At 44.7% G+C, this 18,664-nt stretch overlaps 1 long non-coding RNA gene across 1 annotated transcript in view; it reads left to right on the forward strand.

The window, feature by feature from the left end:
* The first annotated feature begins 5,795 nt into the window (after positions 1-5,795).
* The window catches only part of LOC310841640, an 18,584-nt gene continuing 5,715 nt past the window's right edge, over positions 5,796-18,664 (forward strand). Inside the window, exons 1-3 of the long non-coding RNA XR_014562642.1 lie at positions 5,796-6,107; positions 6,344-7,862; positions 11,765-12,254. This is a non-coding gene — a long non-coding RNA (uncharacterized lncRNA). The remainder of the gene's footprint in view (positions 6,108-6,343; positions 7,863-11,764; positions 12,255-18,664) is intronic.

Raw genomic sequence — 18,664 nt, forward strand, 5'->3', positions numbered from 1 at the left:
GTGGACGGTACCAGTGCAACTTCCAGCCATTTGGTGTAGGAGTCCACCACTATGAAGAATGTTTTCCCCTGAAAGGGGCCAGCGAAGTCCACATGCAGGCGTGACCATGGTGCTCGGGCGGACTCCCAGGACTGGACTGGGGCCCTTGGGGGATCTGGGCGGGATTCTTGGCAGGCCTGGCAGTGTTTGACCCAGGCCTCTATCTCTCCGTCGATCCCTGGCCACCACACATAACTCCTGGCCAGGGCCTTCATTCTTACTACCCCTGGGTGTGTCTCATGTAGGGCTGTGAGGACCCTTTTGCGGAGGGGCTGGGGAACAACAACCCTGCTTCCCCATAACAGGCACCCCTTGTGGGCCGACAGTTCATGTTTGCGGGTTGTGTAGCCAGCGAATTCTGGCCCAGGACTGCTGCTGGGCCATCCCCTCCACACCCAGTCCAGGACCCGGGAGATGACCCTATCTTTCTTGGAATGGTGTGCAACTTCTTGTGCCTGAATGGGGCGGTCAGGAAGCAGCTCCAGGCTCATAACCTCTTGTGCAGGTGCTGGGTCGGGGCCTGTTTCTGGTAGTGGTAGCCTGCTGAGTCCGCATGGCCCATCGCCTTCCCCGGGCGGTGAATCAGTGCATACTGGTAGCTGGCAAGGAAAATTGACCACCTGAGGACACGAGGAGACAGCACTTGGGGGGTCTGCTTTTCGGGAGCAAACAAGCCAAGCAACGGCTTGTGGTCAGTCACCACCGTGAAGGGCCGCCCGTACAATAAATCATGGAATTTTTTTACTCCCTTCACGATTGCGAGCCCCTCCTTGTCTATTTGCGAGTAGTTCCGCTCGGTTGCGTTGAGTGTCTGGGAAAAGTATGCTACCAGTACCTCTCTCCCATCCGGGAGTTGGTTTCCCAGGACAGCGCCAATGCCATAGGGCGAGGCGTGGCATGCTAGCACCACCGGCAGCCTCTCGTCGAAGTGTGCCAAGACCGAGTTTGAGACAAGCAGGTCCTTGACTGCCTGGAATGCAGCCTCCACACCCAAGGGGCCCGCTTGTCCAGGAGTCTGTGTAGGGGCTCCGCTACCGCCGCCTTGTGGGGAAGGAAGGAATGGTAAAAGTTCAATAGTCCCAAGAAGGCCTGAAGTTCAGTCTTGTTCTTGGGCGCTGGGGCATCACAAATGGCCCGTACCTTGTCCCCAGTTGGGTGGACCCCTTCTGCGTCCACCATAAATCCCAGAAAGTCCACCTGAGGCACTCCTAGTAGACATTTTTCCCGCTTCACCTTGAGACCCGCCATCTGGAAACGGTGCAGAACGGTGCGGAGGCGGTCCTCAAACTCCTCTGGTGTGGGCCCGGCAATCAACACATCATCGAAGAAGGGGGTGACGCCAGGAATCCCTTTAAGGAGCGAGTCCATTAGATTCTGGAATATGCCTGGTGCCACACTGACACCGAATTGCAGCCGCTTTACCCTGAACGCTCCTCTGTGCGTCACAATTGTCTGTGCCTCTGCTGTGGCCTCATCTACTGGAAGCTGTTGATATGCTTGGGCCAAGTCCAGCTTGCCGAAAATTTTCGACCCAGCCAGGGTGGCAAGGACATGGCTGACCACTGGCACTGGGTATGCATGGGCCGTGAGGGCCTTGTTTATGGTACATTTGTAGTCTGCGCAGATGCGGACTGAACCATTAGGCTTGACGGGTGTGACGATTGGGGTTTCCCAGGGGGCATTAGGCACCGGCTCCAGCACTCCTTGCTCCACAAGCCGGTCCAATTCCTCGTCTATACGGGGTTTCAGGGCGAACGGGACCTGGCGGGCCTTTAGCCTGACCGGTCATACTGCGGGGTCAAGCTGTAGAGCAATGGGGGGGCCCGTATACTGTCCCAATTTCCCATCGAAAACCTCTGGAAATTCCTTGCATATGGCATCCACGTCCACTTGTAAGGTAGTGTGGTTCACCCCGGTGATGGCTAGCCCCAGTGGTCCAAACCATGCCAATCCCAGTAAGCTAATGTAGGGGCCCTTGACCACAAGCAAGTCCAGTTGCCGCGTCCGCCCTCGGTATTGCACCCTGAAGGTCCCCACCCCCATTGTGGGGACCTTACGTTTCTGGAAGTCCCGGAGGGTGAATGGGGCCGGCCTGAGTTTGGGACCCCCAGTAGGACACAGTTTCCTTAAGGTCCTTGCCGAGATTATGGATAGATTTGAACCCGTGTCAAGCTCCATGCGGCATGGGGCCCCCTCTATCCGTACCTCTACATAAATTTTCTCTATGTTGGGGTAGGGCAACTGGTATACCTGGACGTCCGTGAGCTCCGTCGAGTTGCCTTGGTGCGTTGGGCCCCGGGACCTGGGGCTCTTGGATTGGTCATCTGATGCCTGGCATCGGGTGGGCCGAGCCCGACACACCCGGGCGATGTGTCCCAATTTTCTGCACTGCCTGCACTCTACGTTGCGGAAACGGCAGGTCCTCCTCTCGTGACTTTCCCCGCAGCTTGCGCAGTTCCCTCCTTCTCGTCGAGGCAGCTGTGGTATGTGGGCTGCTTGAGTGTGCTGCTGTACTCGGTGCACTTCCTCCCTGTCAGATCCTGAGTCGTCGGTGAGGTCTTCGTGGTGAACCCTCGGTTGGGATGGCAGGCTCGGCCGTGCCTCTTGTGTCGACCTCTTGGCAGCTTCCGTTGCCAGGGCCTCCTCCAGAGCGACCTGGAACGTTAGGTCCTTCTTAGCGTAGAGGTGTCGTTGCAGCTTCTCATCCTTCAGGCCACCGACGAGGCGGTCCCGAAGCATGTTCTCCAGCTCTGAGAAGTTGCAGAACCGGGCGGCTTGGCGGAGAGAGGTCACAAACCCAGTTATGGTTTCCCCAGGGGCTTGCCGCTTTGCGTAGAAGGCATTTCGACGAGCCACCACTGAGGGCTGTGGTGAAAAGTGCCCCTTAAGCTGTTCCATTATTGTTTTGTATGGAACAGTAGCGACGTCTTCAGGCGCAAGGAGAGCCCGGGCGATTTCAAATGTCTCCTCTCCGCAGACGCTGAAGAATATAGCCCTCTTCTTGGCGTCTTCTTCATCGGTGACCCCTTTGGCTTCTAGGAGGAAGGTAAAACGGGAGGCGTACGCTTCCCAGTCTCCCGTTGCTGGGTTGAACGGCGAGAAGCTGCTGTCGGTTGCCATTCTGAGTTCCTTGTGTCCCGGAGCTGAAGCCTGGATACACGGTGTGAGGCAGCGGTGCGGCAGGTGGCGGTGCTGCGGTGCTGTGTGTGGCAGTCAGCTCAGCGGGATCCCACCTTCGTCGCCAGTGAAATATACTCAGAGTCACCAAGTGATTTCATGCTCTTTATTCAGCTCATAGTGGTGAGGAGGAATGAATGAATGTCCCCTCAAAGTATCTGTTTTATATACATTATTTACACAATGGGCTGCACATGATTGGCTAATTCTGGAATTCTACTGTAAGCCAATCAGGTTGTGGATTCATTTATATCTGGAGCATGATTGGGTGGTTCCTGCCAACCAATCATATTGCTGCATTGTTCTAGGACCAATCAGACTGCTGCATTCTGAATCCTATTGTTCTAGGACCAATCAGACTGCTGCAATTTGGATCCTATGGTTCTAGGACCAATCAGACTGCTGCAGTTTGGATCCTATTCAACTCAGTACATAACAGAAACAGTGGTGCAGGAGAGGGTGGGGAAGCACCCAGCTCCTTCACTTGCCTGACCTGCCTCTTCCTCCTCTTCTTCCAGCCCATCCTGTGCTCCACCCTCCAGCTTTGTAGCTTCCCCTGCCTCTGGCTCTTGCCTCCTGTCCGGTACAGTTCCCACAAATCACTTTCCCCCTCTGCTGAGTCAGACTCCAGCCCCCTTCCCCCACTGCACACTTGTCAGCATCCTGCCAGTCCCTGACATACTGTACATCCAAATTGGACAAACTGACCTCCAAATCAGGATTATAAGATGTGGCTTGGAGATTAGAACTAACCAACTGCCTGATTCAAACATCACATCAAACTATGGTTAAATCAACCAGAAAATGGAGGAGCCAATCAGTGTGCAAGAGTGGAGAAGATGATGTGAATCTGTGGCACATTCCCATGGTTTGAAGGGCCATCAGAACTGAGCCAAGCAAATAAAATTGGAGGATGGAGATAAAGTAACATGCTAGTAGTTTATGGTTGGATTAAATTTTCCCCAAAAGTTGAAGGTTACCAACCATGAGGAATTGCCCTAGGCACTCTGTCTCCTAGTTCTGTGTTGTCACATTTAATGTACTTTCAGCCACATTTGTTGTGTCGCAGGAAGGTTGGCAGATGGGATATCCAATCTGTATCTACCTAATCTATGTCCATTCTTTTATGCCCCCTTGTTACTTGGTGTGTTTGCATCTAGTCCCACACAATTAATTAGATACTTCTTTCACTAATTTTATACTCTGGACTGATAATTTTTTCCAATCACATTTTATTTCTGATTTTCCGTTACAGGCAAGTCCTGTATGCCCTGAGCATTACAGTTGTTTATTCTGTCTTCTGCTGGCTCAGCTGCACTCTGTGGAGAGATCTCTTTCACACAATCCCTTCAAACTGTGGGAAAATTGTGTTTTTAATTACCTCTTAGGGGACCTTCCAAGTACTTAATCTGCAGTCCTTGGTTGACACTGGATTAATAGATACCTGTCCTTCTGCAAGCCCTTGGGAAGGCCACAGGTGGAAGATCTGAAAGTCATTAGAAATGATTTTCTGGTTGCAGAACCATTACCAAATTAGTGTGAAAATGAGGAGAGATTGATAAACAATCTGAAGAATACTAGTTTTTAAAGACCAGAATTGATCTTAGAACAACCTCCATGTGATAAAGTTGCCCTTCTCTTGAAGGCTGCCTGAGACTAATTCCCTATCTTGGAAAAACTCTGAGTCCAAAGACATTAGTTAAATAAGACTGCAAATAACTATCTTTTGCCTCTGGCCTCACAAAGTTTCCCCTGACATATTTTTCATAATCGTTATGGTTCAAAATATTTTGAGACTGATTTCCCTTCTATCCATTATTTTCAGTTGTACTGTCAGTTACCTACAAAACAGGTAAATAGTTGAAATGCTGTTTCCGAAATGTAGGACATCTTGGTCAAAAATAGTTTTAATTGAAATCCCAGATTTTGACTTGATTTTCAACAGTTGCAAATCTTTTGTCTCACTTTTATCCCTTTCTTACTTATAGGTAGGTATGCTGCTCACTCCTATGTAGTTTTCAGGTTCAAATTCAGAACATACTGAAAAGCCTTGTCATTAAATTTATTGCTTTCTGTACCGTAAGAACTTACTGGATAGCTAGCTACCATTACATGGCAGTAATTCACATTAATTTCAGTGACATTGCTTTTCAATGGAAATTGAGACCAGCATTCTTACTTGTCATTAAGTATGTCTGGCCCACTTATTTATGAAAGTATGTGTTTGCCACTTTTGGTGTTAGGATGATGCACATGTCTCTAGTGGTCATCAGCCAAAGCAAACCGACTGGAGGTCTCATGAGTGAGGCTTCCAAAGCACATCTCAATGTCCAGACAACCAGACTCATATATATGCAGGTGGTGCTTCAATTAACTCAGTCCCAAATCATTTAGGACTTTAATGATTAAATTGGTGCAGAATGCCCCAATAACATGACCAGATACATTATGCACCAGTTTCCAAACTGTCTTCAAAGCTAGCCCTACAAAACAGCATTTTACTAGTTTCACCTGGACCTGACTTGGGCATGGACACAGCCAGTATGCACACACACACACACACACACACACCCACACCCTGCAAACCCCATAGTATCAAATTTAAATTCATAGAAAGGTGGAAGAGATTTAGGGTTATCTGTAACCCCAAAGTGGAAACATCATGAACAAATATGTTCGAATCCAGGTGACAACTGGGTTTAATTGAATGACTTTGGAAACAATGGGATGGAAAACATCACTTTCAACCAATTAGATCAGGGCATTTTGTCTAGTGTTATCTTTAAACTGGGATAGCCCATGGAGTTTTTGTCAAGAATAGACTCTTCTCACTGATAAAGTAATAGGAGAAAAAGAGTGGGTTGTAGTCAACTAAGTCAGAGTACAGATAGGTAGCCGTGTTGGTCTGCCATAGTCAAAACAAAAAAAATTTCTTCCAGTAGCACCTTAAAGACCAACTAAGTCAGTTCTTGGTATGAGCTTTCGTGTGCATGCACACTTCTTCAGATACACTCTGTATCTGAAGAAGTGTGCATGCACACGAAAGCTCATACCAAGAACTGACTTAGTTGGTCTTTAAGGTGCTACTGGAAGAATTTTTTTTTGTTTTAAGTCAGAGTAGTCAGAGTAGATCCACTGAAATGAATGAATGAATGAATGAAACCTAACTTTAGTGAGTCTACTCTGAGTACGACTAGCATTGAGCACTATCTAATGCCTTTAAAACAAATCAGTTTTCCTGGTATCTTTGTTGGTAAGAAAGGAACAGAGGCAGCAATATGATACCTGCAGCTACATTTATTGCAACTACACTGTCACAATCGGCTCGTGCAAAAGTAGGTCAGATCCGTAAGGCAAAATGAGCTCGGGTTTCTGACGAAATTCAGCTGGGCTGATTAGATAAATGAATATAAACTTGCATCTGTGCACAAAGCCAGATGTCTAGTAAACACTAGTGCCTAAATTGAGCCTGGTGATTGTCCTTTGGCTTGCTGAAGAGGGCAGTAAGAAGATTTTTCTCCTCTCATGTGTGCTGCTTTTTTTTTTTAAGGATTTGGCTGCTGCCTACTTACATTACTCCCCACCTTACTGCATAGTTGTATATTTCATATGGCAGTTAGCAAGAACATCATTGAGATAAAGGAGAATGTTAAAGAACAACTTCACACAAAGTCTACAAAGCTTGTGGTTTTAGGCCTGCCGAGTGCTGCTTGCACAAGCACAAAAACCTGCTTAACATTCTGAGCCATACTGGCGTTGGTGCCCAATCTTGGGTTTTAAAAATGTGTGTTATGTTTGATTTCCTATACAGCTCAGTCTTGTGAGCTGGAGAAATTGATATATTAAGCCAGGCAAGCTGCTTTACCACTATCTGTCATAGTAGCAGAAGGGCTGTGAACAACATCGGCAGAGAGCTTTCACAGTGGGTTGCTGTAACCAGTAGGGATCAAGGTCCTGTTTACTGGAAGAGCTCCCAAGTCCTTTTTTTACTGTTATAATTAAAGAAACGTGAATATGCACTCCAGTAAATGTGTAACAGTCAATATGGAAATCTGAAAATTAATTCACACCTCACAATTCCATTCCGAATGTTGACAATGTCAATCAACATGAATGACAGTTATCCAGCTGCTGCTATGAAGGTGATTCCAGATAGACGCTTATTGTCAGATGTTTTGCAGCATCCACACAGTGTTGTTGGCATCAAAATGCCAGTCAGTTCTCTCCTCCCGCCCCACCCATTTTATTCAGATTTACCCTTTCTGGGGGAAACCCGATAAGTTTAAAAAAGGGGGCGGGAGTCCCTACGGCCAATGACTCCTTTGCAATTTTTGTACAGCACATTAACAATATTAAGCCCTCATCTTAGAGGACCATAAGACGGCTTGGTTTTCTATCAAAAGCCTCTTTAAAAAAACCTACGTGTTCATGATGTAAAATGGAATGACTTTGTGTCAGGGACATTTTTCAGCATACTGGGATATGAATAGTCATCCTTTCAGGAGCCATACCTGATTCAGAAGAGCAGGGAAGTTCAGGCCCTGGAGGGGCCTGAGAGATTGTCACCGCTCACCACGACGTGGGAGTTCATCCTATCGTTAATATTTATCCTTGCACAGGAAAACACGAGCATACATAGGATATTGGTGAGTTACCAACAACCCCCCCCCCCAAGGTAGTCAAGTGTAGGAACAAGATTATGGAGGCTACAGTTTCCTAGTAAGCAAAAACTGAAACAATTCGAAATTACAGCTTTATGAACAGAAGAGCTTTTCTATTTCCCAAGCAACCTCTAAATATGGGCCATTAAGGTAACAAAGGATGTGGCTCCGTGCTAGGTAACAAATGGGTGGACCTTCCCAGAACTCCCTGGTAGAAAGATAACGGTTAGTTAGAAGCTGGAAGGCAGGCTGCAGGCTGGGCAGAAATCCAGAGCTATGCTTAATTTCTGTTGGAACTCAAGGCTGTGGCTATGGGAGAAGCAAGATCCTCTTGGGGTATTAATGTTGTGAACCCCTCCACTGCAGGCTCAGGTTGTATGTATGTGTAAATAAACCATATATCATAATGACACCACAGTCTCCGCTGTTCCTCATTCTGAAGAAAACATGAAGCCTTTGGGTCAACTTTTTATTTGGACCCAGCTATAAGAAATGTAGATCTGGGTCAGGCAGCCTAAATCACCCCACCAATTCTAACAGCAAAATCTGTCAATCTCCCATTTAAAATAACTCCTAGTTTGACGCTTCAAAACCATTGTGGAATGGAAGTTGTAAAATAATTTGCTAGCTGTAATTGGTTTTCCCCAGCTTCTCTTATTTGCTCTTTTGAGGAATGCTAGATACCTTAGCTCCTAAGAGATGTGATTAGCTTTTCTTGCACTAAGGCCAAGGAGAGGGTCATTCCATCATTACTTTAATAATAATCTCTCTTCCTCTCTCTCTCTCTTTCTCTCTCTCTCTCTCTCTCCCCCCCTTATTCCAGACATTTCTTTCAGAATCTTTTATTCTGACATAAAAGGAAATGTATATACAGCCTGACTTTTGAGAGCTTTGACCTAGTTGTGCTGGCCTCTCTGGTAGCTTAAATGATATGACACTAAAACAAATGCAGGAATATGTATGACAGTGTATATTGGGAAATTAGTTAAGGAACTGATTTTGAATTAGATTTTTTTTTTAATCCTTGTAATTTCTTTTGGGAACTTGGATGAATTTTTACCTGTTAAGGAAGTGATGTCAGGCTTTGGTGCCTTTTGCCTCTCTGTAACTACAGCTTCGAAAGCTACCAAGCCATATTTATTTATTTACTATCTTTCATAGAATTTCATAGAATCGTAGAATTGGAAGGGACCACGAGGGTCATCTAGTCCAACCCCCTGCAATGAAGAAATCTTTGACCCAATGTGGGGCTTGAACCCAGAGCCCTGAGATTAAGAGTCTCATGCTCATCAGGCTTACAAAGAATAGGGGAGATCAGGTTTTTTTTTAAAGGGCAGTGTTGTCAGCTGAATAGCAGCTGGCGACTCTTGTTCCTTTGGCCCATGGATGGGAACCCTCAGGACTGAGGGCCAAATGTGGTCCTCCAGGCATCTCTGTCTGGTGCCTGACACTCTCCAGAGGCCACAGCCCATACCAACCTTGCTTCGCCCCCTCCTTGGGTGTTCCTGCCAGGTTGGGATGTATCTTTGAACTCTGATTGTGACCTTTGCTTGCCTAGATGGAGGATAGAGAGGGGTGTGTGAGGGTACAGGAACTAGCCTACTGTGCAAAGGTGATATTTTCCTCCATCGTCAGGGCACAACCTCTAAAACAGGTGCACTCTTCATGTGTAGAGACTCCCCTCTAGTGCTCTAATTGCACAAGGTTCTAAATCACAGGGTGCATGGAAAAGGCTCCACTTTGCAGACAGAGGCTTCCTGGACACATAGACAGTGTAGGAGCAGATGTGCCTTCCCTGCTCTGTGCGATTGATTACACTGGTCAACAACAAATTTGTTGTCTGCGTTTTTTCAGTTGATTTAGGACGAATCTGATGCGCTGAATCCAAAAATCACATTGGTTTTGCTCAGTCAGCTCAAGTTTTTGAGCTATAGCCACATGTCAATTTTTTACATTTTTGTTCACATGTATGCTTGTGTGGAGCATTTTAGAAGAAGCTGGTGGGGGTAAAATGCCATGTTGAATAATTGTTTTGATTGGAAATGATTATTTTAATGACAAGAAGTATTCAGGTCCGATAGTTCTGGGTGATTATGTCGAAAAAGGATCCGTTTGAAGTCATAAAACCTCGAAATTTTCCATAAATTGGTGCGGCAAAGCATAAAGTTGGGGGATCAAAACTAAGTTAATCCTGATCTTCAATCAGCACATGGTCCTGTAGCTCATTGTGATGAAATTCCAGTGCCTATCTTCAGAGAACTTCCTGACATTAGTGACGAAGATGCCTCCAGTGTTGAAGGACATGAAGAAGAAGAAGATGATGCTCTAAATCCATTTTCCCAAAAGGAGTTGAATGATCTAGTTTGCGACCTCAGCTTGTCAAAGGTCTCTGCCAAACTGTTGGCATCCAGATTGAAGGAAAAAAACCTCCTCTCTGACAGTGCTCGCATCAGCTTCTTCCGCAACAGGCATCAAGAGTACTTCTGTTTTTTCTCAGAAGAGAAGGACTTGGTGTACTGTGCAGATGTTGTGCAGCTTCTGCTCAAGCTTGGAGTGCCACAGTATGAACCCAAAGATTGGAGACTGTTCATTGACAGCAGCAAGCGATCACTGAAATGTGTTCTGCTACACAATGGCAACCAGTTTGCCTCTATACCCCTGGCTCGCTTGAGTACACTGAAGGAGAACTATGAAGCGGTGAAGTATGTGCTGGAGAAAATTAGTTATGATCAGCATAAGTGGTTTATTTGTGTTGACCTGAAGATGGTGAACGTTTTGTTGGGACAACAGTCTGGCTTCACCAAGTACCCATGTTTTCTGTGCATGTGGGATAATAGAGACCGTGCTCAGCATTACACGAAGAAGGACTGGCCTGTGTGGGAGGAATTGGTGCCTTGCAAAGAAAGGAGCATCATCAACGACCCTCTGGTGGACAGAGACAGAATACTCTTTCCACTGCTGCACATCAAGCTTGGCTTAATCAAACAGTTCACCAAGGCTCTGGACAAGGATGGTGACTGCTTCACTTACTTGTGCCAGGCTTTTCCAGGATTGACCATGGAGAAGTTGAAAGCTGGCATCTTTGACGATCCTCAGATCCGTCAGCTCATCAGAGATCCAGAGTTCGGAAACTCAATGAACGAAGTGGAACTGGAAGCGTGGAAGGCATTTGTTCTGGTAGTGAAGAACTTTCTGGGCAACAATAAGGCCAGAAACTACGCAGAACTTGTCAACAACATGCTGACTGCTTTCAGAAACCTGGGCTGCAACATGAGCGTCAAGATGCACTACCTATTTTCACATATGGAGCGGTTTCCTGAGAACCTGGGTTCAATGAGTGACGAGCAGGGGGAGAGATTCCATCAGGACATGAAAGAGATGGAGACCAGGTATCAGGGTCGCTGGGACGCAGTCATGATGGCTGACTACTGTTGGACTCTGAAGAGAGACCTCCCTGCCGCTGAGCATTCCAGGAGTTCCAAGAAACGGAAGTTCAAGCCCTGAAGTTTGAAAAATGGTGAAACAACATGCAATTTACATGTACTTACCTTTATCAATGCCCACCATTCAGTTTACATTAAAACATGACCTGATGGAGAGAAACGGATGCCATTTCCTGATTCAGCAGTGCAAAAATGCCCTAAATCAGTTGTAGAAATCTAGACAACATTCAAAAAGTAAAAAATTGTTGCCCAGTGTTATTTATTGTGGGAATTGAATGCCCAAGAATAGAGAGTGTGAAATCCATGCCGGAACCTGCAGACAGCGGCATGAATCTCCAGGGGAGAAGCAAGCTGACAGTGTTCAAATGACCAAAGGATATTTATTACATTGATTAATTAAAATATTTTATTTCTTTTAAAAATTAAAACCACAACGTTACCAAGCAATGAAACAGCAACACTCCAGAAAAGCCAGCTTTCCTGAACTCTCCTGAGTGGAGCTACCAAAATGGCTTCATTTGGTATGACATTCATTTCATAGGACACAGTTGTCTGAACCTGACATACGTCTTCAAACAGCAGTGCTGACCATCAAGACGGAAACTGGGAAGTGGGCAAAGAAACCTGGTTGAATCCTTGCATTAGCTCCTCTCCCAGAGACTAGTTAAGATGCACAGGAAAAAATACCCAACATGCTTTTCATGGAACTGGATCAAAGCACTTCAGTAGAATTTGTTCAGCTCATAAAAGCTAAAGTGGTTTCTCCTGCTTTTGATAGGAACTCACTTATAACATTTTTATTTGCTTGGCATAACAGTGGTACATCATTTTATCTTCCCCCCTGAGCCTGAGCCCCATCAGGTGTGTGGATGATTCAGACATCTCATCCCATCCATCCATCCATCCATGCAGCAGGAACAGCAGCAGATTTTATGTAAGTCTATCCAGAGAGCAGGTGCATCTTATGTCATGCATCATCCTGGTGCAAGAAGTGTGTGCATGTGCAACACTGCACAGAAAAAGCCAGGACTCTGATGCCTTGGAGCCTGGCATTGGAGAAGTCAAAAAGATATCCTGTCTGCTTAGCAAAAGCATGCTTAGCTCCAGCATGTCTCTGCCAATGTACCCATGGCTGACAAAACCCCAGACTGCTGCTGCACATCACTGACATTTCTACCAGAATGTTTTTTTCCCTTTCTTTTTAAAATCTAGGGTAGTTTACAGTTACCCAGGGGCTAATGCACATACCTATTTATTGTGAGTTGCCATGGCAGTTTGGCACATGAGCGCCTTAAGCGTGACTGATTAAAATGATTCAGTATTGTCTCCTTGCTCCTTAATTTTTCATAAAGTGGCTGAGAAAAGTTCTTCCAATTAAGTGGTATCTATTTTTATCTCCACAGAAGCTTAACTATTATTTGCCCCTACAGTGTCCTTACATTAAAGACAAGCATAAATCATCGGTGATGTAGTGTTGCATTGAAAAGCTATCCTTCAAAGCCTGAAAGGGAAGCCAATTATTATAGGAATGATTATGGGAAGTCAAGGGAAGCCAGCTTTGCATGGCAACTTTGGGTTTCCTGACGAGTGATTAATTTTACCATAGCAAAACCATTGCTTTCCTCCCCTTTTGAATTTCTTTTTTCAAAAAAAATGAGGGCGGCACATTGATTTTTGCAAAACACTTCCTTCTCTGATATCAACAGCTTCAGAAGCAAGAGCTCAATTAACATGAAAGAAATTTTATAAAGAGAACAGAAAAGCACAACCGTGCTCGTATTAAATATAAAAGCCAGTTCACCTTTTCCCCTTGCTGCTTCAAAAGGAAACCCTTGTGTTTGTTTAAATACACTCTGAGCAACAAGTGAACCTAAGCATTAAAGGCCCAGTACTTTGTGAAGTATTAAATATGGGTCTGGACTATTCTTCAGACAGGGCGGGAGGAACTTGCACCACCACTCTGATTCCTGAACAGGGTAAAATTGGTTTTGCGTATCATATGAAAAGCTGCATCAAGGAGAAGCTGATTTTGAAGTAGAAAAGAAGAAAGCGTGAAGCAGCTGAATGCTCCCTCGAGATGATTGGAAGGTGGTGACAAAATAAAGGGCCTTTTTGGTAGTGGCTTCTGGGCAGTGGTCTCTTTTCCTTCAAGTCCATCTTGCACCCACCTTAACATCTTTTCATACTCCCAGACATTTCACAGTATTTGATGTAGCTGTTGGGTTTTTAAAATTACTTTTTCTGTTGAACATTGTAGTAGTAGCAGTAATAATAATAATAATAATAATAATAATTTATTTCAACCCACCCATCTGGCTGGGTTTCCCCAGCCACTGGGCGGCTTTCAACAGAACATTAAAAACAGAATAAAACTTCAAACATTAAAAACTTCCCTAAACAGCCTTCAGATGTCTTCTAAAATAATAATTATTATTCTAAAAGTCAGATAGATAGTTGTTTATTTCCTTGACATCTGGTGGGTGGGTGTTCCACAGGCCGGGCGCAGTACCTCTGCATGGTTCTCTGTAACCTCACTTCTCATGGGGCGAGAACTACAAGAAGGCCCTCAGAGCTGGACCTCAGTGTCTGGGCTGAACAATGGGGGTGAAGATGCTCCTTCAGGTATACTGGGCTGAGACTGAGATGAGCTGTTGTCTTGAGATATAAGTGTTTGTGGGGTAAGATGCTTTTTAATGTTGCATTGTTCCTGTTTTGAATTCAGTTTGCTTATTTTCTATAAGTTACCTTGAGGTTTGTCTTGGTATAAGGCATTTAAGAATAAATAAATAACCATAGTAGCATTAGTAGTAATAGTAAAAAAAACCCCTACTATTTATCTCTCCACACTCTACCTCTACTCCCAGCTGAGTGAGATTATTTTGTGTAAATCTCTGGAGGAAAGTTACACCAAACTGTGATTAGCGTGTAGTTTGAGCCTCAGGGTGAGGATGATAAAAGAAAAGTACATAAAAACAAAGAGCAGTATAAAAAAACATTTTTGCAGCCTAAGTTTGATCTTTTTTTATTTTAAAAAAGAGACTTCAGAATTTTGAGCCCAGAATAAACTACACGAAACAAGAATTCTTGCACATAGTGACATATCATGTATAATGTAATTTGTGCAACCTTCAGATCATTTGTCAAGGAACGTAACAGCTGCCACACGATTTCTGTTCTCATCCTGAAGTAAAGTTCTTAACCTGAGGTACTATTTCTGGGTTAGCGGAGTCTGTAACCTGAAGCATATGTAACCCGAGGTACTACTGTACAGACCCTCCAAGTGTCCCTGTTTATGAGGGACATCCCTGATTTAGAGAATCTGTCCCAGTTTCTGTTTTAACCCCGGAATGTCCTGCTTTCCCTTAGGATGTCCCTATTTTCTTTTTTCAAATTAATTTTTATTAATTTTAACATATAAATTAGAATACATACCACAAAACATCACAACTTATACAATCTATATTTTTTTTTACTTCCATCAGCACCTCTGATGATCCACCATTCTTGTCACTTCTTATGCATTTCTTAAATTCATATTGCCTTTAATTATCTTAACTAACCATCCTCCCTTTTATCCATTTTTGCAATAGTTCAAATAGGACATCCCTATTTTCACTGGAGAAATATTGGAGGATATGGAATTATCCAACCCCTGAACTGTCTGAAGGCAATCCTGTACAGGGAAGTTTTTTTTTTTTTTAATGTCCAATGTTTTATTATGTTTTTATATATGTTGGAAGCTGCCAGGAGTGGCTGGGGCAACCCAGTAAGATGTGTGGGGTATAAATAGTAAAATTATGATTGTGGAATGGGACGAGACTATTTTAATCGGAGAGATGTTGGATGGTATGGAAGTACACAGAGCTGAAGCTGAGAAAGCAGACCATTTCCCAATTCTTTTGGTTTTAGGTGCTGTTCACGGCTTCCTTTGGCACCTGAACTGCTAATATGAGTCTCAGAAAGCACATAAGGTAGAAGATGAAAACCACTGTCTTTCTCTTTCTCTTTTAGCTTTATCTGCTTTTCAAGGCTCAGATGGGAGGACAGAATGTTGGATACAACAGCAGAAAGAGAGAAAGAGAGAATATGTAAATGAGTAGCAGCCAATCAATCCTGTCAAAACTGCATATGTTTTTCATAGAGCCCTCTTCCCATCTCTCCTCAACTGGCATAAAATCACAGATCACATCTGTCTTCCTTGCCTTAATTGTAACCCCCCCCTCTCATTTCAGCATTTCCACAGCACAAAAACATGAACCTGAAGCACGAGTCCTTAAGAGTCCTAATAACTTTACAAAGGATCCCTTCAAAACCAGAATCACTTGTATTCTGTGGTTTTGTTGTCATCCAATGTAAAAAAATAAATGAGGAAGATCCATGAGAATCTGTGCCTTCTGCCAATTTTTTTTAAGTTCTAGCAAGCACTGACTTTATGATTTCGGTTATGCAATCTACCAGTGCAGCTTTAATTTGATGGTGGTTTGGGAGGGGGGAGCCCCGTGTAAAATCATGCAAATGCAAGAAGAGCCATTTTAATTTTACAGGGTTTAACTTTCATCTAGAGACCCACAGAAAAACAGCTTGCACACACGTGTGTGTTTTCTCTCTTTCTGCCCGGGGTTGGCAGGGACCCAGGGGAAGAGCAGCAAAGATCCAGCAGAATGTCTAGGACTAAAATGAGATTAGGGACTAGATCTCCCAGGCCCAACACTCTTATTCATACCAAAAAAAATTTTTTTAAAAATTGGGAATGGTGGATTGTTTGGGAGGAAATTTGGAAGCTCTGTCACCCTTCAGTTTTGAGCTTAGTTCTCATTGACACAGCACACATTTCCTCTTTCATATTTCTCAAGTTCAGTTGATGCCAGCAGTTCCCCTCCCTCCATGCACACACATAATAGCCAGCCTCAGTCACAACCATGTGATGTTGTGTATTTAAAGTGCTTCAGTTTTATTTATAGCTCTTCTGAAACCAGCTCATCATTTCAGCGTGGAATAGAATATATGATTTGATCACCAAAGCTAGTTTAAAAAATTCCACTGTTTCTATCTTGCACAAGAATATGAAAAACCCCACATGGTTTTTGTGCCCCTGCCTACAGACACACACACCTTTTGTCTGTCTGTCTACATGTGCATGCCCACGCACACACTTCCACGTCATATTTTTTTCCTTTGCTCTTGACCTCACTGGATGGAGATTTCCATATTTTAGACTCCCCACCTCACACCTTTCACATTTAGAAGCTAAGGAGACAGGTTGTGACTAAGTAACTCACAAAGCTGTGCAAATCTGCCCACAGGAGGAGGTTATCCAAAATCAGTTTTAAAAAGAGCCCCTCCAGGATCCAATTCCAAATCTGTCATGTCATGATTGGACAGATCATTGGTGCGTACTTAATGGGAACAATTTTATTAGGTTTTTTAAATACTTCGTAGCATACACTACTCCTGCCCATGCTCAGTAGCGATGTACAATATGGGTACACAGTAACATGGTTTTTCATACTGGATTACACAATGTTATGGAATTGGATTCAAGTTGCAAAGAAGGAGCTTCCGACTAAACATCAAAAGGAACTGTCTGATGGTAAGAGCAGTTTTGACAGTAGAACAGACTCCCTAGGGAGGTTGTGGACTCTCCTTCATTCAAGGTTCATAGCCATCCATCTTGGATGCATTGCAGGGCGTTGGACTAGATGACCCCTGGCATCTCTTCCAACACTACAGTGCTGCGATTCTAAAATATTCCCCAAAATGCCATCATTCTCCAGTGTTTTTTCTTCCAAAGGAAACCCAACCCAGCTCATGCTGACTTTGCCTGAACTGAAATTTCTCATTGTTTGGGGGGGAAAAATGGGACGTGAGCAAACATATTTGGCAAACAACAAGGGAGAAACGGTCCAGATTGTTTACATGTGTCCTCTCTTAATCTATTTTCCTAGTAAGAACAAAACAAAGCCCAGCTGTTCTTCCAGATTGCAAATAAATATAGGCCCAGATCCAAAGCTATTTACATCCAGGGGGCTTTGAGCTTCCCAGTGATGCAAGTATCTTCTAAAATGTCATAGTATGGGAGCAAAGGTGGTTTTATGGGTGTGCAATGGGTGTGGTGGCACTGGCATCCATGCTGCAGGGGATTCCAAATTTTAGCATTGCACAGGGTGCTGCTAAAATTTGAGAGTCCAAAGTCTGCCACCACAGGGGGGTCACTTCAGCTGTGGTGCATCCCACAGCATAGCAATTAACACTGAAAGGCTTGCAATGATCAGAGTGTGGCTAATGCAAAAGCCCTGTTTGGGAAATCGTTTTTTGCATGTGATGACTTGAAAGAAAGTCGTGTGTGTGGTGCCAACCCCTGCCATCTTCACTGTGTCATCTTCTCATATTTCATCCTCATCCTTCCATGAGTTGGAGGGTCACCTTCTGGAGCAGAGAGCAGCTAGAACTCATGGAGACTCCCTGTGTGTGGAACCCGGGAAAGATCAGGGTGTGATATTGCATGGGGATCCTTTGAGAGTGGAAGAGTCCCTCTGCTTCAGAACTTTGGCTTCCATCTCATGGAGGTCTCAGAAATATGAGAAAATGACATGCTGGAGAGTTTGGTCCCTGGGAGTGAACCTGCAGTTCTTCCTCACAGACACCCAGATATAGCTGAAATCACTGGCAATTTCATGCTAACGTTTTGTGTACAGTCATACCTCGGGTTGAATGTGCTTCGAGATGAGCACATTTGAGTTGCGCTCCGCAGCAACCTGGAAGTAATGGAGTGCGTTACTTCTGAGTTTCGCCGCTTCAAAATGACGTCACGAGCATGTGCAGAAGCGCTGAAACGTGACACGTGCAGATGCGCATACACGGGTTACGTTTGCTTCTAGATGCGAACGGGGCTCCAGAATGGATCCCATTCACATCTAGAGGTACCACTGTAGTTGGTTTTATGCACATTGTTGTGGGTGTAGTGTGGCATATACCCGCCGTAGCTGCTGCTGACCTGTTCAGGGGTGGGCAGGGACAAGGTGCATCCATGGTGCCAATCCAGCAGTTCCACCAACTCTCCTCCCAAGTCCCATCTTGGTAAGCAGCAGTGAAGCTGGTGCTGGAACAGAGCACTCTAGTTCTGTCCTGACACTTGTACCACTAGTGGTCTTTAAACATTACACAGCCATGCCACAGAATGAACCAGTAGCAGATGGTGTTTCCGAGCACAATTCAAAGTCTTGGTGCTGACCTTTAAAGCCCTAAACGGCCTCGGTCCAGTATATCTGAAGGAGCGTCTCCACCCCCATCGTTCAACTCGGACACTTAAGTCCAGCACCGAATGCTTTCTGGTGGTTCCCTCAC

Source organism: Podarcis gaigeae, assembly GCF_964106915.1.
Source record: "Podarcis gaigeae genome assembly, chromosome: 3".
Taxonomy (NCBI): Eukaryota; Metazoa; Chordata; class Lepidosauria; order Squamata; family Lacertidae; genus Podarcis; species Podarcis gaigeae.